Source organism: Mus caroli, unplaced genomic scaffold, assembly GCF_978045245.1.
Source record: "Mus caroli unplaced genomic scaffold, Mus_caroli_1 scaffold_8, whole genome shotgun sequence".
NCBI classification, from domain to species: Eukaryota; Metazoa; Chordata; class Mammalia; order Rodentia; family Muridae; genus Mus; species Mus caroli.
In genome coordinates this window covers 115,721,212-115,747,664 of record NW_028227263.1, presented here as the reverse complement: position 1 = coordinate 115,747,664, position 26,453 = coordinate 115,721,212, and the positions used below count along the sequence as shown (strand labels likewise).

General features: G+C 51.0%; 1 protein-coding gene across 4 annotated transcripts in view; it reads right to left on the bottom strand.

Annotated features, from left to right (window-relative positions):
- Window positions 1–26,453, bottom strand: part of Sipa1l3 (signal induced proliferation associated 1 like 3) — a 198,059-nt gene that overhangs the window by 103,812 nt on the left and 67,794 nt on the right. For all 4 annotated transcript variants that reach the window (XM_085841952.1, XM_085841955.1, XM_085841954.1 and 1 more), the window contains one exon: window positions 10,049–10,125. The gene's annotated coding sequence lies outside the window, so the exon portion shown is untranslated. The remainder of the gene's footprint in view (window positions 1–10,048; window positions 10,126–26,453) is intronic.

The following is a 26,453-nucleotide window of genomic DNA, read 5'->3' as shown; positions in this document are numbered from 1 at the left end:
CACGGCCCAGCACCCACAGCCACGGCTTTGTTTACCTGGATACTGGGCTGTTTCCAGTTGAGGTAAGGCGCAAAGCTTTTTATGAACAATGGTAGGCAGATTTTTGTGTGGACAAAGATCTTATTTCTCTGGGCTAAGTGCCCAAGAGTTCACTGGCTGGGTCATATGACAGCTGTGTACTTAGTTTTTATGAAACCGTCCGTGTGGGGTTTTTTTTTTTTTTTTTGCATGGATGCCTTACTGCATTCTTGCCAGCACTGTCTGAGGGACCCAGCTCTCCACACTCTTCACCGGTGACTCTGCTCAGTTCCTCAGCAAAGGTCCCCTACGGGGCTGCTGTGCAGCAGGTACTGTTCTAGAGCTGGGGATGCAGCAAGGAACAGGACTGCACTCGAGCTGAGTGGCCATCCAGGAGGATTGGAGGCTAGCCTGGGCTAACTGATGAGACCTCCACCTTGAAACACCAAAAGACAGGAGTTTACTGGCTGACTGGCAGACAGGTAATATACAAATCCACTGAGCAATTATGATAAAAGCTGAAGGAAACAGAGTACAAATAATAAAAAATGATGAGTACACGGGCTCTGGCTACTGAGCCAGGCAGGCTGTAGCCCAATTCCAACTCCGTTTACATCTACTGTGAATGTATAGCACAGGCAAGGGACCTGACTTACTAGCGTGTCAGTTCCCCATCTGTAAAACCAGATGGCAAGCCTGCTCTCGTAGCATGTAGGCTGTCTCAACAGAAGTAAACAGAAGGCTAAGGGTGCAGCTCAGTAGAAGAGAGCTCGCTCAGAATACCTCGTGAGGGGCTGGGGGTGTGGCTCAGTGGTAGAAAGTTTGCCTAGGTCCAATACCAAGTACTAGCAGAAGAAAAAAAAATGCCTTCACTGGGGCTGGAAGACTGAGTGGTTGCCCACAGCACACTGGCAGCAAAGACAGGCTTGATGGAGACCACCTGTTTATGGCTCTCTGCCAGCACTCAGTGGTGGAGGCGGTGCTGCTAAGAAGCCATACAGCGGTGAGGACTTCCAAGCTCTGTATGGCATGGCTCTGTATTCTTTTTTTTTTTTTTTTTTTTTCCGATTTTCGAGACAGGGTTTCTCTGTGTAGCCCTGGCTGCCCTGGCACTCACTTTGTAGACCAGGCTGGCCTCGAACTCAGAAATCCGCCTGCCTCTGCCTCCCGAGTGCTGGGATTAAAGGCGTGCGCCACCACGCCCGGCGGCTCTGTATTCTGAAGGGAAACCCATTCTGCTGAGGACTGACAGCTCTGCCACAGCAGAGGAAGGGACAGCAACATGCAGTTGTGTGGCAACTAGGACAAAGAAGAACCTGGGGCTTTCCGCACCCAGGGAATCTGCCACCATTCACAAGTGAGTTGAAGAGGGGCCCTTGCTGAATGAAGGCAGCACCTGAGTCCACGACACTCTCTGGGTCCACAAAGACACCGCATTTGGAAGAGAATGCCAATGTTGGGAGCCCCTCCTGGCCTGCTTATGTCGCCCTACACCTGGCCAAGAGAGGCATGTTTGGTTGACATCCTATGAAAGAAAGAGGGAGATGCGCAGTAGGAGCAGGTAGCAGGCGGCTCGGGGCCTGGGAGAAAATGAGGACACCCATACGGAGAGCGGGAGGGAGCGCTGGCTCTGAGAGGACAGATTCATGAGTCACGGCAGCCTAAGACTTCTGAGGAACGTCAGAGCTGCAGTGACCTGCTTTGTGGGCCTCCCATGACCTAGAGTGACCAACAAGCTGCTCTTTCCTAGGATTGAATCTAGAACTGGGGCACCTTCTCCTGTGCAGAAAATGACTTTGAATCCTGCAGGTAGGGCAAACAGTTGGCAGGGGAGCCTCTGACCACGAGCTTTCCTAGGGAAGGGTGCTGGGATGCTAAGCCTTGAATGTGCAGAGGAATTCAAAACCAAACTGCCACTTCATCCTTGCAACCCCTCCATGAGACTACAGTCCCAGACTGTGGCAGCTGAAGCAGGGGATCATGAGTTCAAGGCCAGCCAGAGCTACATAGCAAGACCCCCATCTCAGAGAAACAATCCAAACAATCCCAACTGAGGACAGCTCCCTGGGCCCACTGTGGCCAACCTTACTGCCTTTGCTGACAATGCTGGAATGCCTGTTAACTTCCCTTATGTAGCCAACACCTTCCTACCTCAGGCCCTTGGCTTTGGTTTATCCAGAGAAGATGTGAAGTTCCACAAATTATGCAGCTAAGCTCCCACATTTGGGAAAACTGCACCCAGAATGCAATGGATACACCTGCTGGGTAAGCAAGGGAGATATCCTACCACAAACAACAGGGGCCCAGCCTTCCAGGGTGTGGGCTCCTATCTACCTTCAGAAAAGCCTCCTGAGGCTGTCTTGTCCCCACCCTGTTCTGGAAGAAGATCCCCTCCTTCTGCTCTCTCTAGATATTCTGTACTGTCTTTCTAGTCAGTGACCCCAGGCAAGCCCCATGGCTATGTAGTGACAGCTTACCCAGACGGTGGGGTTGAGGATCAGACCCCTGGTGACATGGCGTTATCCCAATAGCAACTCCTTGCTAAACACCCACAGTGCTTCCTGCATCACCTCTGGACCCCTGAAGCTGAGGCCATATGAAGAGCTTCTCATAGCTCCAGGGGGGCTACCATGATCCCAGTTTACCAATGGGGACGGCTCGCCGGGCCTGTCCAACAGCAGGCAGCCAGGAATTGAATCTGGGGAGCATCCAGATAGCCAGGCAACCTTCCTACTAACGACTGCACCTCCTAACATCTGCTGGCAACTGGAGGTCAGATGCATAGAACTCATATGCCACATTGCAGGGTTGAATAGCTCATTCAAGGGCACTTCCCAAGAGTGCTAAACTCCCCCCGACCTAAGAGACAGACATTTAAAACGCTTGTAGCCGATGGTTACTGTGTGTTGCACATGACCTAAGCATCAGAGGAACACATAAATGTGCAGGGCCCCACATTTACCTGATGCATCTATGTCACCTGTGCCTCCCATCAGAGTCCAGCTCCTCATCTGGCCTCACCTTCAGAGGTCCAGCTCCTCTGTCCTCCTCCCTCTCCATTGGCCTCCCTACCTTTTTCTGCCTCTCTTCACATTCCCTCTGGGCAACTGTTCTTCTCTCTGGGTACATCCCTCCTCCAGTGATGACCCTGAGCCCCTGTTTTTCAGCACTATGTTTTATTGAGGACCCTGGGTTTCTTCCTGCCTAGGCCTTTCCTGTCTACCCCAGAACCACATGTTGTTGCCACCTTGCCATCTCTCATAGCTATCCAACCAGCTAGAGCTGTATGCCTGGATATTCATATCTTCTGCATCGCTTCACACTGATGCAGTGCTACAGAGCCATTTCCTCTGAGACAAAGCATCCCACCGTGGAGGGGAGCTCAGTATGACTCAGGATATTCTGTTTGTTTGTGTGAGACAAAGTCTCTCTATGTAGTCCTGGTTGGCTCAGAACTATTGTAGTCCAGGGTGGTCCAGAACTCATAGAGATGGGTCTGTCTTCGCCTCTTGGGTGCTGAGATTAAAGTTATGAGCCACCATACTAAGTGACAGAGTCAGGATGTTCTAAAGGGAGATGAAACATTCCCTTCTTCCTAGAAGCACCTTAAGATCAGGAAGCAAAGAACTCAAGAGCTTCAGGAAGTTCCTGAAACTGAGCAGATTCAGTAGGAACCTCTCCCAAGGTTATATACGGTAAGAACTCTAAGACACTGTCAGACAAGACAAGCCACCTGGAAGAGACACAAAGTATTCAAATTGCCTGGAAGCTGCAAATCAATGAATCAATGAGCTGTCTGGAAGAGACACTTTCTGATTTGTAGAGCTGCTTAAGTTGTGAGCGAGCTCCAGGGTCCCAGCTTCTGAGAGCCATTATCCATGCTGGGTGAATGAGCTCTGAGTCACTTCTGTTCCTCTAAGTAACCCCTCACCCATACTCCTGTACGTGACCCCAATAAAACTCACTGGCTCATTAAGTTGGGCTTTGATGGTATCCTTTGGCAGTCTGTCATTGGTTCCCTATCTAGGGCAAGGTGACATCTGTTCACATCTCCCAGGAAGAGTGTTGTACAACATGAAGCCCAACTCAATATCCTCACTATTCACCTGGCAGTTGGGCCCAAACCTCACCTTAGGCTCCCTCCCCAGAAACCCCCAAGCAGGCTGCAAGCCTCTCTTCCCACCACCACCTACTTTACAATGGCGGATGCTACAAGGAGATTCTGCTGCCCACACAGCCTGGGAGACCCCCCACTTACATATAGGTCAGATTCCCACAGCCCTGTAGGGAAAAGGCTTGTGTCCCTACAAGGCTACACAGGGAGCCCTGTGCTCTCCCTGTTTTTGAGCCGCTAAGTGGGTGTGTGACGGTATCTCCTTGTGGTTATCATTTGCCTTTCTGTAATGATATTACCGGTGATGAGATCTGATCTCTAATGGTGACAGCAATGGTAACGAGCTGTGGGTTGACCCTGATGCTGGATTTATTATGAGCCACATGCACTTTGGGATTCTGAGCAATTTGGGTTTTAGAAAGGCAAACTGTCATGGTCTGGGGTGTGCTGATAATTCATCCCAAGGGGACTTCTGCAGTGTTGATGGATATATCAGCATAGATATGCAGTCCCCTGGGGCCAGGGCCGGGTATCAAGGCCCCGAGGTCCCATAACCACATCCCAGCTCCCCACTGGGGTCTACAATGAGCATTACTACATCTTAGCTCCCAAATCTAACATCAAGTTTGATTTCACGAGTCACCATGTTTCATAGAGTTGACAAAATAAATTCAGGTAGATGGTTATGTTAACTGTATCTTTTTTTTAAAAAAAGATTTATTAATTTTATGTATGTGAGTACACTGTAGCTGTCTTCAGACTCCAGAAGAGGGCATTCAATCCCGTTATAGATGGTTGTGAGCCACCATGTGGTTGCTGAGAATTGAACTCGGGACCTCTGGAAGAGCAGTCAGTGCTCTTAACTGCTGAGCCGTCTCTCCAGCCCGTTATCTGTATCTTTTAAGTTAAAATTTACATTTATTTATTGTATGTGCATGTCATAATATACCTATAAAAGTCAGAGAATAACCACCAGAGGCAACTGACTCTCCTTCCATCACGTGGGTCCTGGAAAGCAACCTCGGTCTTCTGTTTTGACAGAAACGCCTTTCTTTCCCCTCTGAGCCATCTTGCCAGCCCTGTCTTTTTTGTTTTCTTCTTGTGAGAAAGGGTCGCTCCATGTAGTCCTGGGGTGCCCTGAACTTGTGGTGATCTCTTTGCCTCTGCACCCAGGCATCATGGGTGTTCACTATCATTAGCAGCTTGTTTTAGGCTTTTTATGTGTTCGTTGTGGGATGATGAAGTCTCTCATGTAGCCCAGGCTGGCCCAGAATTCCCAATCATGATGGCTCCACCTTTCTTTCTACAGTACTGCATGCTCCCGCTACTGGGACCTCCCATCTCAGTTCCACTCAGTGACTTCTCCTTACCCTTCAGGCCCCTCCCACGATAAGTATCTATACATGCCAAGCTCCTCCTCACCTATATACCTGAGCTCTGGATCTTCTGCATACTGCAGCCATAGGCTCCTAAAGATGGAAAACACCTGATCACTGTATTTTCAGAGTCCCAAGGAGGCCTGGTATGCAGTAGGTGCTCAGGAAGCACCACACATCTACTCTATAGTCACTGTGTTCACGCCCCCCTCTTCCCCTTCCTGGCTGGAGATGGAAGTGCGCGTACTGTTCAGAGCCCTGCACATTCTGCCATCCTCCTGTCCCAAGCTGTATGGCTCAGCTTCAAGACAGGAGAGCCTCAGTCAAGGCCTGGGCCCCCGAAACACAAAATCAATGCTCCACCTGACCTGCTGCACGCCACATGACCCAGCAAGGAATGGCACTGAGAGTGCTCACTTTAGGACTTCAGGTTCATTTGTTGCCACCTTAGAATCTCACTCGTGGCTGGGAGTCCTGTGAGTGAATAAAGTCACGAGGGGCAGAGACACTGTGATGAGATTTGGTGGCTGCTGGAAAGCGGCAGTCTCTGGCTGCAGGAGGGTTACAGCAGTGAAAGGCCTGGGGGAGGGGCAGACAAAGCTTTTACTCCCTGGGAAGTGCTACTTCCACTTCCTGTTGGGAAGATGAAAGGTCCCACCCAGAGCTGATGTCTTTAGATAAGGCTGCAGGCTGTCTCATCAAACACACTGTCACCTCTTCTGGGATCACACAGCCAACCTCCAGTCTCTGGAGACAGAAGAGGCTGCTTAGAAGCCAAAGCCACCCTGGAAACCCTATTAGCTGGAGGATGCTTAAGCAGCAAGGATGCATGAAGGGTGTGGGCTAATTCGGGCTGACAACCTTCCAAAGAATCACCCACTGGGGCACTGCCCTCTCGCTCCATCCGGGAGAATAAATCACACTGTCAGGTCTAATTTGGGATTCGGGTGATGGGCTGTACAAAGCATCCATGTGTTCTGACTGCAGAGGTCAAGGGCAGTCACAATCCCCAGGCCAGTGCTAAAAAGCCTAGGGACATCGGCGTTGTCCTGAGAAACTAGGTTGGGAGACCAACAGCTGCGGGTTCCTGGCTCACACCAAAGGAAATTCCTGTTTTCTCTTGTAAAACTCCTGGCCCAAGACTCAAGCTATCAGCAAATTCCGGTTCTCAGAAGATAGGCTGGTGACATCTAGGCACCCTGAGAGTTCGGCATTTAGTGGGTAAGGATCCCCATGGCAGCGGGGAGTGGCAGTGGTGCTGCTGCGGCTGCTGGTACAGCTTTAAGGGCTAATGCACATGAGCTGCCTCAGCCACACCATCAGCACCAGCAACACCAGCATCCACTAAGTGACCCCTCCCCCAGCCCCACTCCCACCCCTTGCTAGGCACTGTCCCAGGTACGTAAGTTTGTAAGCACATTTAACCTTCGGAACCATCTCTGGGGACAAACAGCAGCCCCCATGGCTTAAGCTGCCCAAGTGGGCCCAGCCAGTGGCGCGGCTGAGACCGGACTCTGGGCAGGTGTGCTTGGGTTCCTTGTCAACCCATTTTGATTCAACAGACTTGGAGAAAGCCAAGCGAGGCCTAGGTATCTGCCGGGGATGCCCATGGCCTTGCGGCTTTCCTGGTTACGTTTCTTGTCGTTCTGCCGACACGCTGCACCACAGGGATGAGCACTGGGGTACACAGGAAATGTGGGCTGAAGCAACCCGCAGGATGCCAGGCAGGTTAAAAAAAAATAGACGGAATAGTTAAAAGTGAGGGTACCGTTTGTTGGGAAAGGAAGACCATAGGTATTTTCCCTGGCAATTTACAAGTCCCCCCACCATGTCCCTTGAGTCTGGCAAGGAGGATACATGACTGGTGGGGCAACCCAGAGCCAGACCAAGACGAGTGGGAGGGGCTTACACACAGGTGTAAAGCAAGACAGGACACCACATGTGTCCCTGGCTGGAAGAATTCAGACAGGAGCTGGACAGAAGGTAGCCGGGCCTGGCAGGGCCCTGAAGGCAGGCTGCCTGAGTCCGCCCGGGCCCACTACTCTGTAAGCACCCTCCCCATCCCGTGCCTCAGTGTTCACACCATTACAGGGCAATGATGGCGGTGACCTCATAGGGTGGGTGTAAGGACAGAGTGAGCTCATGCATGGAGAGTGTTTACAGCAGGGCCTGGCCAAGAGTCAGCTCCCACTAATACCAATTATTACCGCTCTTCTCCCTGTGGAGCCAGACGCTCTGCTGGCCGGGTACCATTTGCTCTCTCCACTGCCCTTTCCTCTGGCCAGAAGGTTGAAGGTTCAATGAACTTTCCTACCTGCCTTGGTGTGTGTGTGTGTGTGTGTGTGTGTGTGTGTGAGAGAGAGAGAGAGAGACACCACTCTGCCCAGTGAGATGAAAGTGGTGTTATCTAGGGGATTCTGGGAGTGCTCTCACGGGTCACTGGAGTTAATCCCTACTTTTGTGCTGTCTGGAACTATAGCAGCAACCCTGCGGCCGGCCAAGAAGGGAAAAGCCCACAGAAACAGGGCGGCATCAAGCTATTACCCTGGCCCACCACAGAGTGTGGGAAATTTTTTTTTAAATCAAAGGTTGTTACCCTGACAAGGCCCTTCCCTCTAGCCCGTGCACCAATTAGCCACGAACTGTAGCTGACAGATGGGGAGGGTATGGGGACACTGCAGATACCTCACTAGACACAGAGAGGGGAGGCAGCTCCCAGCAGATGCTGGCATTAGTGCATGCAAGTTTGTGGATAAGCAGGGCTTCGTCAGAGTCTTAAAGCTCCCTCCAAAAGCCTTTGAGTTATATTTGGAAAATGACGGTAGGGTTGGCAGGGGAAGTACCTGGCAGGCAGACACCACCTTAGCCAAGTGAGTCAGATGACACTGGGGCGGGGGGTAGGGGGTTCATAATCACGGACACCGTGGATCCCTGGGACAATACCCTGAGGAGGAGACATTGCCTCTGTGATACTCTTCCCATTCACGATATCGCCTTTATAGAGTCAAGGGAAAACACCAAACAAAGCTAAATCCAGACGCTGCAAAATCACAGAGTGGCATGCTTCCCGAGTCACAAAAGACTAGAGAGTGCTGGGACCTGGTACAGACTGTAGCACAGTAGGCTGTTATAACTGGCTGGAAAGATAGCTTAGTGAAGTGTCTGCTGCCCAAGCATGAGGACCTGGCACTCGTGAAAAGAGCCAAGTGTGGTGGCACATACTTGTAATCCCAGGGCTGGGGATGGGGCAGATAAGTAATACACAGGCCATAGGGTCCAGTGCAAGAACCTGTCTCAAAAACCAAGAGAGGAAGCTCAGCAGCTAAGAGCACATATCGCTGGCACAGAGGACCCAAACTTGGCTCCCAGGATTTACACAGGGCTGCTCACAACCACTGAACTCCAGCTCCAGAGAAACCCAACACCTAGAGGCGCACTCCTTTAATTCCAATACTTGGTGGGGGGGGACAGGGGAGAGGCAGGTGGCAGATCTCTGGGAGTTCAAGGCCTGCCTGGTCTTCAGAGTGAGTTCTGGGATAACCAGGGCTATATAGTGAGACCTTGCCTTGAAAACAAAGCAAACAAATAAACAAAACCACCTGCGTACCCACACAAGAAGCAGTATCTGGCCTCACAGGAACACTTAGGGAGGAACCACGTGGTCTCACAGGGTTCACTGAGTCCCACAGCGTGGCCTCGGGTGTCTGTGTCAGCTGGTAACACTTCTAGCATCTGGCGCCAGAATCTCCACCCTCCCTCCCACTGCCCACGCTGCCAAGGTCTCCCTGCCTTTCCAGAACCAGGCAGCACTGCTCCCCAGAACCCTGACATAAAGGCTGGCACTGGCATTCAGAGATGCTTCATTGGGAACCAAAAGAGCGTGTGCTCTGAAACTGACTTCACGACCTAAAATCTGTCACCAAACATGAAAGAGCAGGACACTTGTTAGGAAAAAAAAAAAAAAATCACACCCAAATTCTCCCAAATTTAACCGACTTAAACCTATACATCCAGATAGGTATTTACCACACATACATATTCTCAATTGTGTGTCAGCCAGCACCTATGCCGCCACCACAGAGTTTTGAACCTATAGAGAGTGTGGCGGCATATGGCAGGGTTATAGGCCCGTTTTGTGTCTCCCTGTGTAGTAGGTTCACAAGAAAATTCCAAAGTGAAGTTTACTCTACATAGAATTTAAACTGAATGAAGGCCGTACAAAACCGAAACCCCCCTGACTGTAACTGCCTGTGAACGAGGCTCTCTGAGACACACTGTTGCTGAGGTGCTGGTACCAGAGCATCTGTACAGCCTGGGTTTGTTCTCAGAGGACAGACGGAAACACAAAGCATGCATATGTGTGTGTGGGAAACGGGGTAGCAGCACATGGCACAGTGAATGACAGAGCTTATCTCAGGCTGGGAGGCTGGGGTACTGATGGAGACGGTTCTCTTCTTTGATACTCTTTGTATGCATATTTAAAAATAATAGAGGCATGTGTATTATTTATAAATTTTAAACAAATAGCCATAGTACTTACCTGGATCCTAGTGCACCTTTGCAGGTCTCACAAGAGCCAAGGCCAAAGGTCAAAGGGCAAGGTCAAAGGTGATGCACCTATGAAAAGGAAAAAGAAAAGGTCATGCTTTTGGCCAAGTAGCACAGGATCTTCCTGCTTTAACAGTCACCTGTCACACTTGACAGGTACCTATCAAAGCCTGGCAACTGAGAACACAGTAGAACAGGAGAGCGGCTGTCCTAGGGAGAGGAGTTGGCTGAACAAGCACACAGCACAAGACCAGGGCTGGCTAGGGTCTGATGCCAACTGAGATGAGAACATGGGGTGGAGGGAGCAGGGCTGCCAACACACAGAGGGGAACGACACCCAAAGGAGTTAAGATCACAAACTATGCCTGCCCTGGAAAGAGCTTCTAGGCCACAGGACAGCTGGTGCAAAGGCCCTGAGGCAGGAGTGCATGGCCACCGTGACAGTGAGGACAAAGGACAGATGCACAAGTGTAGGACACACAGGGACATTCCTTTCCGAGGGCTATGTGTGCAGAAGTGACAAGTAGTACTTGTCTGACACAAGACTGGGCGCGTGAATATTTGGTATGGTTCTATTTATCTGAATGGTAAGATTTTAAAATTGTGAGTGTATAAAGTCATGTATACACGTGCAAGCACACATGTATGTGCACTTCTAGATCAGAAAGACAACTTCTAGAAATCAGCTCTCTGCTTCTACCTTTGGGTAGGCTCTTGGGATTGAACTCGGGTTGTCAGGCTTGTTTGGCAAGAGCTTTACCCACTACATCGATCTTGCCAGCACACGGCTGAGCATTTTAAGGATGAGGTGAGTCTGTTCATACTACATGTGCTAGCACACGCAGGGCCCTGAGTCAGGAGGAGCTCTAGAAGGGCAGCCTCCAAATGTCCATGGGAAACGGGTATGAAAGGATGCAAAGGACCCAATTCCATCCAGAGATCAAGATGTCTTTCTTTTCTTTCACTTCTTGTGTGTGTGTGTGTGTGCGTGCGCGCACGCGTGTGCATGTAGATGGGTGGGGGCTGACTCTGTAGCTCAGGCTGGCCTCAGGCTCCCAGGTGCTGCTGTGTATGTGTGCATCAGCGTGCTTGGATCTATCCACACACTTGCTACTTTACAAGCTAGCCTTGAGGTCTAGTGATGGATTCAGTGACTTAGAAACAGGTGAGTAAGGTAAGCCAGGTGTGGTGGCACATTCAGGAGGTTTAGGGACAGGGACAGACACAGGCTTGAGGACCTCTGCAGGGCAAGGCCCTGAGGAGCACATGATCCAGACCTGGCCTCACGCTGAGGTCACTGCACTGCTTTGCCCCGTTCCTGGCCTGGACGCCAGGTGAGCTAAGCAAGGACAGCAGCCCCAGGACAGGGAGGAGGGAAGGAGAGCAACGGGGTGGCGTACTGGTTCCGCCTGATGGGTCACTTATATCTCTTTACATCTGCCAAGACCATCTCAGCCCCTCTAAGAACAAAACAACACAGAAGACCAACTCAACCACGGACCCAAAGAGCCCAGAGCTGGGGAAGAGACAGCACCCTTGACACTGTACTGGAGGCCTGGACCCTGCAATTCCTGATGCTGTTGTTAGTGGGCTCTCCCGGGCTGCATCTGTATAGACCCTCTTTTACATAAGCAGGATGGCCTTGGTTTGTGTTTGTTCTCAAGAAAAATAGCTCCCAACTAACACAGAAGGGCAGAGGCCAGGCCGCTGCTGTTCTCACTGATTCCCAGAGCTCACTACCAGGCCATTTAGGGAGGCATAAGATAAAATTAGCAACAGTCACTATACATAGAGCCAGCAACTCCAGAAAAACACACATTTCAGAAGAACCCAGAAGCAGCCCCTTGGGTCCTTGCCTGTTCCTCAGCTGTCCAAACAGCTTTGACTTTCGAGATATTTCACAGGATGGGAGGGAAGCAGAAAGAAATACTAAGGACACCTTCTTTGTCACCAGCAGACTTGCTATTAGCAAATTCCTGGGATGACCAGGAAGCCCCTGAATAAAGTACTTGTAAAATTTCACCAGGCCCTGTAGGAGTGCAGTGGAAACTGCTTTTCTTTTTTTTTTTTCCCCCTTCCTCTTTAGTTATACACATTTTTGTTTTTTGAGACCAGTGTCTTACTATGTAGTCCTGGCTGTCTTGGAACTCACTATGTAGACCAAGCTAGCCTTGAACTCACAGAGCTGTCTGAACTCTGGGATTAAAGGTGTGCACCACTACAACAAGCTACAAGTCCCTCCACCCCTCCCCCATCCACCCGAAGAGGCTATCCTGGGCTCAAGCTTTTCCTGCCTCAGCTTGGCACTCCAGAAGGGAAAGCGCGCTATGGAGCCTAGCTGCTTATGGCTCTCCTTCCTTCGGGGCTAGGTACCTCGGACCGCAAAAGACTAGAGGCCTGTCTGCCTGGGGTCACTGAAGTAAAAGGCGGCTCAGAGGACAGCAGGGAAGGAGGGCACTAGAGCTGGGACACCTGAGCCTCCTCAGTACCCCTGGGGAGGGAGGGTGCCAACCCTGCATGCCCAAGACCTTGGCTCATCACTCACAGGCCAAGCACCTCACTTTCCACAAGTTTATGCCAAGAACAGAGTCCCAGGAGAAGAAAGATAGCATGGCCACATGTCAGTAGGGACTCGCAGGCCGATCAGAGCTGGCCCTGGGAGTTCTGTCGCTGTGCAGAAGGGGCAGTAGGCGGGGACTGACCAGGGCTGATTTGTCAACCTAGCAAAGTCTTGATAGGAATACGTCAGTGGCAACTCTGGTCAGGCCGGATCTGCGATTCCTGCATCCCAAGCTACTAGACTCCTTTTGAGGTTGAAGAGAGGGTAATTCTGTCCTAACAGAAAAAAACAGAACAGGAAGGGACCTGAGAGAACAGGAGTGCATGGTCATTTGTGTTTAAGGGAACAGGACCCTTTCAGGACACCTAGCTGCTTCTCTCCAGGGAGCAGCCACGCTGTGAGATGAGTCCTCCGGGGCCAGGAAGAGGAGCACTGTCATTTTGTCTGGTGGACAAGGAGACTGAGATTCTGGATGTGTCCTGACGCCTCTGGGGACCAGGGTCAGCCTGGGGACACTCACGGGTCTACTCCAGCCCCAAAGGGAGCACAACCTCCAGCAAGACGGCAGAGGAAAGTTCATGACAGAGGTGACCCCCACAGCAGTGGCTCATGGCAGCACCGACGGCTTCCTGCTTTACAGATGAGCTTCTGGGGCAGTGTCTGACCGAAGGTCCACGACACCGTAATTGCTATGCTCAAAAGCAATCTTTTGAGGGCTATCTGCAGGTGAATGAACATGGAGTTGACCCTCACTGAACCCCCCTGAAGCACACATTGTTAACATAGCCACGTGAGCTCCTGGCAGCCCCAAACCAAAGGGCCAAGAAAGCATGGGGGGAAAGCTCTGGAACTGTGAGCCAAAATAAACCTTTCCTCCTTTAAACTTATACTGTCTCAGGTATTGTGTCACAGCAACACAAGCCTAATCAGAACAACCTCCCTTCACATGTTTTCTGCTCTTCTTTGTTGGGAGGCTGGGTCTCACTATAAAGCCCGGCTGCCCTCAAATCTAAGAACCCCCTGCCTCGGTCTCCCGAGTGCTGGAATCACTGGCGTATGTTACCATACCGGGTCTGGCCAGACACCTGCTCTTAGCATGCGTCATGATGAGTAGCCAAGTCTCTCTCGGCCGAGCAGCCAGCTGTGTGAGTGGCTTCCTGGGCATCCCAAGCCGAGTGTAGGAGAAGCACACCCTGTGGCCTTGCACCATGGCCTACGCTCTCCTTTCCAGACTGTCTGAGAGCATCCTCTGGGACATGAAAAAAGTTGCTCAATTTATCCTCATTTCGAAGCAATCCGCAGTATATGCAGCCCCTCCCCATCTTTAAAATAACAACTCAGAGAAAGACCTGCTCATTCAACTGCCTCCCTCCACAGCCCAACAAAGAAGAGCTGATACGGGAAGAAAGAATTCTGCCTTGGGAAAACCGAGGCCCTCAACAGCCGCTGAGCTCATGCTGCAATTAATCACGTTTTCTCTTATGACCCACATTCTATTAATAACCCACACAATGATTTAGTGTGTACCCTTGGTGACGGATGCCATCCTCAGTGACTATGACTGAATCGCAGGCTTCAAGGACCTCACCTCCTCACTGCCCGTTCCCCTGACTGACCTGCCTCTGAGGCTATGTTGGGGGCCCAGGGCTAAAGGCTATAGGAACACCACACACACTGTGGGGGGCTGTCCTCCAGCAGCCAGCCCAGGTAGGCTGCATGGCTCACAGGCAGACCTCAGCCATGGGGCTGCTTAGAGAAAACAACACTGTGTGTGACCGTTTCACGCAGCAGATTGGCCAAAATGTCAGTCTGATACCACCAACTGTGCTAGTGTTGGAGCTAGGGGAACTCTCAGTCACTGTGGGTGGTAACAGAGCTGGAACAAACGTTTTCGAAAAGAAAGTTGGCAAATTTCTTCCTTTCCTTGTTTTCTTTTGGAACAGGGTCTCACTGAGCAGCCCCAAGCCGGCCTCTAACCACTTCCTCCGGAGTGAGTGCAGCGACTCCCCGTGCCGGCCGCTACCTCAGCTCCGCCACCTCTCTCAAGGACAAAAATACGTTCAGTGATACCTTCATTCTCCCTTCAAATTCCCACGGCAAGTTCAAGCGAGGATTTGTGTTTTGCCGTGTGTGTGTGTGTGTGTGTGTGTGTGTGTGTGTGTGTGTGTGTAAACCACTCTTGTCAACGCTTGACTACTGAGAAGAGTCACCAAACCCTTCCAACAACCTGCCTCTCTAGGACCCTCACTCCTGCTTGTCCATTGTGAAGCTGGGTATCGTGTAGCCCAAGATAGCCTTGAACTCAGTATGGAGCTGGGGATAACCTTGAACTCTTCATCTTCCTGCCTCTAGCGCCTGACTGGTTGATTGATGGTTGTGTGCACACCTGTGTAGCATGCCGGTGACAGCATACACACATCAGAGGACATTTGAGGGAACTGGCTCTGGCCACTACCATAGGGATTCCAGGGATCAAACTCAGGTCAGTAAGCTTGCAGCAGGCACCTTTACCGGTGAGGTCTCTTGCCGGCAACTCCTCCACAGATCAGATGTCCTGGTTAGTTTTTATGTCCACCTGACACAAGGTAGGCTGGGAAGAGGGAACATCGATTGAGAAAATGCCTCTGCTTGGCTGGCCTGTGGGCAATGTGCCATTCCTGGGTGGGTGGCCCTGATGGCCTAACAAACCAAGCTGAGCAAGCCAGTAAACAGCACGGCCTCGGTGTGAGTTCCTGTCTCCATTCCTACCCTGCCTGAGTTTTTTTTTTTTTTTTTTTTTTTAAAGATTTATTTATTTATTATATGTAAGTACACTGTAGCTGTCTTCAGACACTCCAGAAGAGGGCGCCAGATCTCATTACAGATGGTTGTGAGCCACCATGTGGTTGCTGGGATTTGAACTCTGGACCTTTGGAAGAGCAGTCGGGTGCTCTTACCCACTGAGCCATCTCACCAGCCCCCTGCCTGAGTTTTTGATCTGACTTTCCTGAATGATGGACTACTAATGGTAAGACAAAGCTAGTCCTTTCCGCCTCAGGCTGCTTTGGTTACAGCGTTTTATCACAGCAGTAAGAACCCTAAGACACTCAAGATCTCATGGCAGATCTTGTATGTAGCAGAGAAGGCTCTGAAACCAGGGCATTCAACTCTAAAACCACCAACAAGGGTGTTGGTGGCACATACCTTTATTCCCAGCACTTGGGGGAAAAAGCAGGTGGATCTCTGAGTTCGAGGTCAGCCTGGTCTACAGAGAGAGTTCTAGGACAGCCAGGACTACACAGAGAAACCCTGTCTCAGAAAACAAAACAAAACCCACCCAGCCTGAGCTATGTAGTGAGATTGTGAAACACCAATCAACCTCTCTCAACGAAGCCACCAACAATACAATGGGAAGAGAACAGGCTTGCTCTTTACCCTATTTCCTATCTCTACAAGGCATCAACCACTCAGAGACCCACAAGTGAACAGAAAAACTCACTGTGTACTGCACAACACAGGAGTATAGCTACATCACCTTAGGCAACGGTGGCATCTTTTTTCCTTTGTTTAGCTTTGGTTTGTTTGAGACAGGACCTCACTATGAAGCCTAGGCTAGCTGCAACTCACTATGTAGCCCAGCTTATGACGTCTTATCCAAGATGGTGGGAAGCATTTGCCCCTTCGCCTTTCTCAGGTTGGAATGTTGATGTGACAGCTAGATGGTCTCCTTTTGTCCACAGAAGAGGTGGGCTTCCTTTGGGAACCCTGGCTTCTTGGCAAAGGCGGGTACAGCTACCTTGTGGATACAGGTTGGTGAAAGCATGAACTATGCTGGAGTTGACCCTCTCCCTATAATGTTCTGTGGGTTGAAAGGACAGCACTGTGTATGGAAGCGCTAACAGCCAAATGCACGAGACACCTGAAAGCCATGAGCCAAGCAGTTGTGGGCTGCTCTATCACACAGCCAGGGGTTCGCCAGGAGTCATAGACACAGCCTGGAAAGTGTCTTAAAGAGACAGACTCAGGGGAACTCAAAGCTTTCTGCCCAGCAGGATTGGTCAAATGCACCTAGAAAGCCGGATGTGTGGGCTGATTCAATTCTCAGAGGACCTCAACCGAGTCTAGCTTTTTTTCCCTCAGCCTTCAAGAGCATTGGCTTAAAGGTCACGTTAAGGCTACGTCCAGGCTGAGCCCAGCCTGCCCACACATCTGCGCGTGCTCTGCTGCCTGCTGGGAAATCCTGCAGAGCCGCACAGATCCTTTCTCCTCCTGTCACCAGCCGGTTGCTAGATGTGCCAAGAGTTAAGCCCCTTCCTGCACTGCACTGAAAACAGCCTGTCAGTGTGGTTTCCGCCGCTGGGTGCGTTTCCACAAAGCATTCCCCCAGCCCCAGCTAATCAGGTGAAAGTTGGGACAGTGGTCAAGCCACCAAAATAGGTCAGGCTTTGGTTTCTAATCCTCTTATTCATAATGCAGTAAAAGGGAAGAATTTATCAGTGGAGACATCCACAGTTGCTTAACCTGTGAGTTCCTTCGTGCGGTTAAGGAGGAATAATGAGGGCTCTGGGAGGAATATGTTTAGAAAAATGATTCAGTGACAACTGTTTACAGCGGGATCTGTCCTCAGAAAGTGCTTAATAAATGTGATAATGTCCTCATAATGCCTGTGACACAGTGGGACTTCCACTAGTCTTAAAGTCTTATCTCTTGATCAATCGGACACAAGGAGAACTTTGTGGCCCTGATTCTGGCCCCCTGTAGGGGGTTAGGGGGCGCAGTACGGGGGGGGGGGGGGGGCCCAGGCTGAGAAGCTGCTGTGGCTCAGGTTCTGTGGGAAGGGAACAGATAACAGAGCTGCTTTGGCGGCCACGTCCCTTCCTTCCAAGACTACATTTCCCAGCCTCTCTTGCAGCTAGCAGTGGTCCTAAGTGGAAGTAGGAAGCTGTTGTGAAGCTTTGGAGGAATTTCCTCCAGAGTCATAAAGCTGGCTGGTGCTTTTGTGCCCACTCCCTCACTTCATGGCAGACTCGCTGATCTGTTGCAGCAGCAACAGGGGACTATAAGCTATCTAAGGATGACTGACAGCCTTGTTTCAGGGACAGCGAAGCAGAAGGATCCTTGACTATTGATCCTGCTCTTCTGGTGACCATCAGGCAGCCACGCTGGCCTCAGGTGCCATGCTATGGACATTTTACTCACTAGAAGAAAAAAAAAAATCCCCCTGGTCGAGCTTACACAGTTATCTTTCCAATCTCTGCTACTGATAGCCTTTTGCTTTCTTTTGTTTGGAACAGGTTCTCACTGGCTGACCTGGAGGAGCCCAGGCTGGCCTCAAACGTTTGGTGATCTTCCCACTTCTCTCTCTCTCTCTCTCTCTCTCTCTCTCTCTCTCTCTCGTGCTGAGATTACAGGTGTTTGCCACCATACCTGGCTCTGACAACCATTTGAAATGCACCATTCAGGCGACACTGTCATCTTCCACATGAAATGACTATAGTCACAAAAACTCAGTGGCAGAGCACCCGCTCTCATTTAAAGCGTCTTCCTGCTCCAGGACCTACACACTTTCCGTATCTCCAAGGAGAAAGCTACACACAGACTCCCCAGAACTCTGCTCAGAATGTGGTTAGCACTGCTTTAGGTGAGATGGCGAATGAGCAACAGGAGCTACGTTGAGTCGGTCATCAGACAACTCTTGAGCATCGTCCTACAGTGGACCTATCAGGGAGAAGTGCCAGACACAGTGACCCCAAGTCCATGCACACACAGGCCCTCAAAGCTCATAGCCCAGATAATGAGGAGAAACACACGAGGACACACATGCCTACATAAGTACAGGCTTTGAAATTCGCATGCAGGAAGCCAGTATGAGTTTAAATCTAGAGCTTAAAAAAAGAAGAGAAAAGGGAGCTACATTTAAGGGCATCCACATGGGAGCAATGGCTAAGCAAACATCATACACACATACATCCATAGCGTGAATGTTCAGTTATGGGAAGAAACAAAAGCCCGACTTCATGCTCGATGGAGATGAGTCTTGAAGACACTAAGTGAAAGAAGCCTGGCCCAGGCGATGAGGGAGGGGCCGCTGTAGGAGTGAGAAGCAGTCACAGCATCCTCTCTTCTCTAGGCTGGCAGGCATACAGGCAGCTAGCCAGCACTGAGGGTAAGCAGGACGAGTGTGTCGCGGAAGGCAGCATGGTGTGACCCAAAAGGTCATCATTCTCACTCCACTGGGTGTGTGTCTTCTGAGGGGGACGCGTGCGTGCTCCTGGGAGCAGAGGAGCAGAGAGTAAGCCAGAGCATGCAGAGCCCCACGGAGAACAGACTGGACCCTGCAGCGGTGCCCTAAGGCAGACCAGGGAGGCAGTCCTGTGGGAATGTGGCCACTCACAGCATATTAAAGACATGACAGGAAGATAGGCATCATAGTGCATGCACTTACTCCTAGGACTTAGGAGAGAGGCAAGTAGATCTCTGAGTTCGAGGCTAGACTGGTTTATATAGTGAGTTCCAGGTCAAGCAGGGAAACATAGAAATACCGTGTCAAAAAAAAAAAAAAATGGCAGGGGCATTCATGGTCCACTCAGTTTCTCCTCATCAACAGAGAGGCGCCCAGGTAAGCTTCAAGGCCAGTGCTACTGCCCAGACCTGTGCACCACTCCCACCTATGCACTGCTCCCACCTGTGCACCGCCCCCACCTGTGCACTGCTCCCACCTGTGCAATGCTCCCACCTGTGCACCGCCCCCACCTGTGCACAGCCCCCACCTGTGCACTACTCCCACATGTACACTGCTACGGTGACAATACTGCACTAGGTGTCCCTTTGCACCAGGGCTGTGTCTTTCTGTAGGGTGTCACTTTAGAACTGGCAGTACTGGGTCAATGAACTGATTTCCAAGTTGAGCTGAGTGCTTCTTCCATTTATTGAGAGGACAGCTGACACAGGGGTCCACTGTGTAGGGGCTCAGGGTGGCAGGCACTGAGTAAGGAGTCTCTGTTCACTGTACACCTCTCTGCTTTTATCTGAATGCTTTCTCACAGGCACATTCTGCTCATTCAAATAAGTATGAAGCCCTCCCCCGACTGACTTCTGTAAAGGTCACAGTGATTCACACATTCCCCCAGCAGCTAGGAAGCCACACTCGGCTCATTCATGCCCTATATATTTCTCCCTGGAGGCTGTGTACATGCACATACACATATGCATAGACATAATACGCTTCTCCCCTTTTTCCTCTCTTCCTTTTGAACCTGGAATGAACTGAGACACATCACATTCATCATCTTTAGACTTGTGGTCCCTTCTTGTTTCCAGTCAGTGAATTTCCAGAGATGCAAACTGACAAGATTCCTGGCCAGGGCAGGGTCCAGGTCTTCAGGACCTGTGGGCTCTGATGGCAGCAAAAGACAAGGACACTCTCCACAGCCAATTTTAAATTCACCCTAGCTGAGCCAACCTCAATAACTGGGTGACTCAGAGGAACCTAGAGGCCTGAGGCTCTCCTGAGAGGGGGGGAGGGAGACCACCAGCAGCAATCACCCATGGAGTCTGTACTCTCAGGAACAAGGCCAGAAGGCCCAGAAAGGGCCAAAGCGTGAGGGGAGAATCACCTCATACAAACAGAATGCCTTCTCACACACCTCCTCCAGCCCTGGCCCAGAACTGAATCCTGGCCAGCTGGTGCTGAGTCCCTGGGAAAGCAAAGTGATCTGAACTTTGCAACGGTGGCTAGAACTTAGTTCAGGAGGGTGGGGAATAGAGGTGGACTTAGCCTCAAGGGGAGAGTCACCCCAGAGACGGCAAGGCATCGGGGAGCGTGAGAGACTGTCCACAAGGCTAGCACCCTTGTGTGTTGAGGCTTGGATTCAGATGGCTGCTGTCATCTACCAGCGCAGAGCTGGGCTTGGGACGTGAGTCTATGCAGGCTGGCTGTGCGGGGCCTGGCCTTTGATGCAGGGGCTCTTTCTGATGAAAGCTCTTGCCCTCAATCTTTCCAGATTCATCCAGCAGTTCAGACTACAGCAGCCTGGGCCTGGAGGTGGGGTCCTTGATTGCCCATCAGCAGGGATCAGTTAACAAACAAATGCAGAGAGAGAGAGTGGACTTGTCTGTCTATCCTTCTGGAATTAGAAAGCGCTTTTATGCCACTAGCTCTAAAATATACCCGAATCCATTTCCTTGTCTCCTTTTTCCACGCCTAAGCAACCACCATTATTACTCACTTGCACGCACTCATCAGAGCCCTCTCCAATCAAGCTTACTCCTGCTTTCCTGGATCCTTCTCTGTAGCTAGCCAGATAGATCAGAACAAATAGGGGCCTCACACATGCCAGGCAAGTGCACTACCACGCAGCCCCTCACTGGGGGATTCTAGGCTGGGGCTCTACCACTGAGCCACGCCCCCAGCCCCTCACTGGGGGATTCTAGGCAGGGGCTCTACCACTGAGCCACGCCCCCAGCCCCTCACTGGGGGATTCTAGGCTGGGGCTCTACCACTGAGCCACGCCCCCAGCCCCTCACTGGGGGATTCTAGGCAGGGGCTCTACCACTGAGCCATGCCCCCAGCCCCTCACTGGGGGATTCTAGGCAGGGGCTCCACCACTGAGCCACGCCCCCAGCCCCTCACTGGGGGATTCTAGGCAGGGGCTCTACCACTGAGCCACGCCCCCAGCCCCTCACTGGGGGATTCTAGGCAGGGGCTCTACCACTGAGCCACGCCCCCAGCCCCTCACTGGGGGATTCTAGGCAGGGACTCTACCACTGAGCCACGCCCCCAGCCCCTCACTGGGGGATTCTGGGCAGGTAGTCTATAACTGAACTACCCTGCGGTTTTCCATACATTCACAGCATTCCAAGGTAGAATGGCACTAGAATCTTTACAAAACCTTGATCCTCCTCCATTTTTCCCTTTTCTTGGGTAAAGGGGTGTTACATGATTATAACTGAGGAAACCAGAAGTGGTGGTGCATGCTTGTAATCTCAGCATTTGTGAAGGAATAACGATCATATGTAGTTCGAGGCTAGCCTGGGGGACATAGCAAGCTCTGCATAGAGAGACCCTGTGTAAAACAACCCCTCCCCCCCACACCAAAACAAAGTAAAACAAAAACATCCAAACATCGGAATCTGAGTCTGTGACTGGTGGCGCGAGGGCTGAGTTTTCAGAGGTGAATTCTGGGTAACCACACCCACCTAAGAGTGTGCTGGTTAAAACCAGTCTTCTCTTTTGACCGCACTGAAAACGCAGACTCTGTGGCTTCAGTCTCCACCCCTCTAGTCCCAGCAATGTCCGCCAACAGTGTGGGAGGCCGTGCCAGGGGGGAAGACCATGCTGCCTTCCCAAAAGACAACTCCCCACTTGCTTTCTGAGGCAGATAGCAGTTCCCAGCAACGGCCAGGCTGGAGCTTGCGCAGGCCTCATTGTCCAACATGCCCTTCCCAACTGAGAAGTAAGGAAGCGGCTTCTCCCCCCTCCCCCCCCCACTTTTATACTTGGTGGCATGCCATGCCCACAGAAGGCCATCCAATCGCGTGCCAGCCTATTTTTATAGCTGCATAGTATGCCACTACACAGGCCTCCTAAGTCTTTCATTCTGCACCCTACCACCACACAGGTGTGCACGTGCGTGTGGAGTGTGAGTGTGTGTGTGTGTGTGTGTGTGTGTGTGCACACGCGTGTGCAGATCCCCTGAAGTTGGAGTTACAGGTGTTGTAAGCTGCATGACATGGATGCTGGAGAGTCAACTCCGGTCCTCATGGGACTATCTATCTGGCCCCATTTCTCATCCTGTAACAAGGCCATAGTGCTTGCTCGGGCCTTCTGCTCTCATACCCTTGGAAGGGAAAATATTTTCTTGTCATAATTTTAAGCAGTGCTTCTCTCATGCCCGGCGAGAAGAGTGTCCAAGAGAAATAGTGTCCTATTTTCACAGACACTGGGTGGCAGACAGAGCCTCTCTCTGGATGGCTCATGTCAGTACTCAACACCGCCCCCCACCATACCCCATTTTTTCACCCTCCCCTCTCTTATGCTATCTAACCTCAGAACCAAAAAAGTACTCAGGCTGGACTTCCTGCATGTCTTGACTTTGCCCCCTCCACGTCCTGTACTGGCTGTTGTGCAAGCTCCACCCTTGCATGTGTGGGCCTTCTAGTTCTTCCAATCTTGACTCCACACATCCCAGGGCCTACCCTAAAATTACCCTTGGCACCATTAGACTGCACCTCGGGCTCACTACCACCTCCCTAACTAGTTTATGCTTTCTTGGTACAGACTGACTCTAGGACCGCCTATTTTCCTGAGATGTGAGTCCTCCACAATCAGTGCCCAGCCTGGCAGTGGATGGCCAGGCACTCTTCAGAGGGACTGAGACAAGCGTGAAGGAAGAGGCAGGTGGCTGGCCCTAAGGGCACAGCGTGAATACCAGACTGCCCTGGCTTAGCTGGCTCTGTTCTCTTCCTCCTGCAACTAACTGTCCCCGAGGCTAGCGGGTGAGGCTAATGGGTACGTACTTCCTCTGGGTGCCCACAGCACCTACGTTACCCGCATGCCTCCTCTATGCCAGCCCTCAGCTTTCTGGTTTTTTGATGTCTATGGACATGGGTCCTGTCCCTGTGTGTGCATGACCAGTTCTGGGAGGACATGTTCTAGGGCTGCCCTGTCCACTGCCTTGTCCCTAGTATCACATAGCCTAGGCTGGACCCAGAGCAGCATTCAGTAAGTTTTCAGAAATAAACAATTGTAACAAAGACTTTTCTAGAAGAGGAAAATCTAGTATACAACTCGACAAACCCCCCTTAGCCATCCACACCCTCCATGCACACGGCATAGCGTACAGGGAGACTAAGTGAGTTTGGGGCTTGAGGGAGCTGAATGCTGCTGCAGAGGATGGGAAAAGAGGACCCATTCAAGAAGAGGAACAGCAGGCAGGCGACAGGGAAGAGGAGGGTGCTGTAAGCAGAGGGGACGACGGTACCATCTTTGATGTTGGCTTGTGTGCTCCTTCCCTGGCTGGGCAATGGAGCGTGATCATGTCCCCTCCGGTGTAACCTGTGTCCGCAGGCCCTCAGAATCTGGGCCACACTGATTATTTCTTACTCCATTTGTGTTCCAACTGAGGGCACAGTGGTGTGTTTAAGGTCTGCTTGGCTGGCTAGCGGGTCATGGGGCTGGGACACTGGCTTGGGCTCCTGCTGCTGTGCTGTGCCCCCCATCTGGGCCCTCCTTCGGTTCCGTTCCCTACTGTGATGGTTATTTTTGGTTGTCAGCTTGACTACATCTGGAATGAACAAAAACCCAGGTGCCTGGGCTCGCCTATGAGGGAGTGTTTTCTTAAAAGTGGGAAGATCCACTTCTAATCCAGACCTTCCAGGTGAGAAGATTCATTTAATCTAAACGACACTTTCTGGCGGCAGCCTGTATGAAGGACATGAGGAAGGAAGCTGGCTCTGTCTTTGCCTGCTTGCTCTTGTTCTCACTGGCGGGTCTACTCTTTCAATGGTGTTACAGCCTACTTCTTTGGGATTCCAGGGTATGCCCTCCAGGCTTGTGGAGTGATTCTATGCTCATTCTATCAGTTCTGCTCTTCTAGAGAACACTGACTAACACACTCAAGAACTTGGCAATGATGCCGCTCACACTCGCGTACACCGTGAGCAGCTAATGGGATGGGGAGAGGTGAGGAGTGGGGTTCAGGATATCAGGAAGAGACAGCTTTAAGGACAGAAACTCAGGGCCTGGACTTAGGGTGGCAGAAATGCTACAAACAGTACCCCGGCTGATGGGGATTGTGGGAAGGAAAATGTGCCACGGAGAGGAGAAAGCCAGCAAACACTGTTGAGTGGGTGAGTTTCGGGAAGAACAACCCACACACAAAACTGGTAGATGTGGAAGACAAGCTTGGGCAGCTGGCAGACAGGGACTGGAGGGTGACTCTCCACTGTAGTCAGATGCTGCATCCGGATGTGACATGGCAATGAAGAACCATGTGCACAACAGATCCTTAGAACCGCATCACCTAATGATGTCAGTACTTGATATGATGCCTGTGTTCAATAATGATAAAAAAGCACCTAAAATTTTTCTCCTTTATCAAGCATGAAGTGATATAAAACTGTGCTGGGTGGGGTGGGGGGAGGGCGTGGCTAAATGGTAGAGCCCCTACCTGGAATCCACCAATGGAATGGTGCTGACCAGAGGCAGCCATGGTTACTGGTTTTGTGTGTGGGTTGTCCTTCTAGACAACTCACCCACCCAACAGTGTTTGCTGGCTCTCTCCTCTCCTCTGCCCTTCCCTCCCCTCCCCTCCTCTCCTCTCCACATTTTACTTGCCACAATCCCCATCAGCCACGGTTCAGTTTCCCGTGTCAGCTGCACACCTGCCTATATTCTATCACTGGGAAGCTGGGGATACAGTAATGAAGCACTTGTCTATCTTCACAAGGCCCAGCACTGCAAAAATACAAGAAAATATACAAATTCCACAGATAGATTTTAATTATCAACGCTTGAAAATATTGGGTACTCAACAAAAGGTTGGAATCATGGCTCTGGTACATATATAAATGCACACTACACAACAAGCTGGTACCCAACTTGGAACCAACCAAAGCCTCATGATAGTTGGGTCTTGACTGCGGAGGCTCTACACTGGATGCAAGCCTTGGCCAAATGACAGACACTATCTAAGGCTGTGTCACCACCACCCAAAGGAGAAAAGACAGCAGTGAGACGGGGCTGGTAGGACACTGCTCTCCCCTTTCCTCAACTGTGAAATGGGGACAGACTCTATTATTGGTCTCTGAGGCTGGTTGTGTGGATCTAATGGAATGATATAAGTGATTTAACATAGCAGCTAGCACTTATGACTCAGCGCATAAGGGTCCTCATCACTGTATGCTGGCGAGTAGGAATCACTTGAAGGTGGTGTATGAAAAGCTCCACTTACTGGGAATTAGCCATTCCAAAGGTAACTATGGGCTGGCAAGATGGCACAGCAGCTCAGGGTGTTTGCCACCTAAGTCTAGTGACCTGAGTTTGATCCCCAGAACCCATGCAAAAGAGGAGGACAGAATTGACTCCACAAAGCTGTCCTCTAGTGGCCACATGTGTCCCTATATGAGGGCATGGTAGAAATAACGAAGTAAAACCAGAGGGTGGTCAGATGTAGTGGCTCACACCTGGAATCCCAGCAGGAGGATCAGTACAGATCTGAGGCCAGCCCGGATCTGAGTCAGAGTGAGGCACTGAGAAGAACAGACACGAGAGCTGGAGGGATGCCACGGAGGTTAAGAGCACTTGCTGTCCTTCAGAACACCGAGGTCCCAGCACCCACATCAGGCCACTCCCAACTACCACAGCTTCAAGGGACCTGAGGTCCTCCTGTGGCTTCCTTGGACACCACACTCATGTTGTGTATATACACACACACACACACTCACACACACACACACACACACACACACACACTTTAAAGCAGTAGTTCTCAATCCTTCTAACACTGCGACCCTTTAATAAAGTTCCTCATATGGTGGTGACCCCCAACCATAGAATTACTGTCATCGCTACCTTATAACTGTAATTTTGCTACTGTTATGAGTCATAATTTAAGTATCTGTTTCCCCATGGTCTTAGGTGACCCCTGTGAAAGCGTCATTTGACCCCCCCCCAAACGGTTGCAACCCAAAGGCTGAGGAACATAAAAAGAAAGCAAAGGAAAAGGAAACTCATAAAGGTGATTGTTGTTTTTATTATGTCACTGTCGGTGGTAAAGATCAACCCTAATCCAAAAATTCTCCAACTTCCAAAAGGTGCTGAGAAGACACACGTGGACAATCCGATGCCTGACCTGAA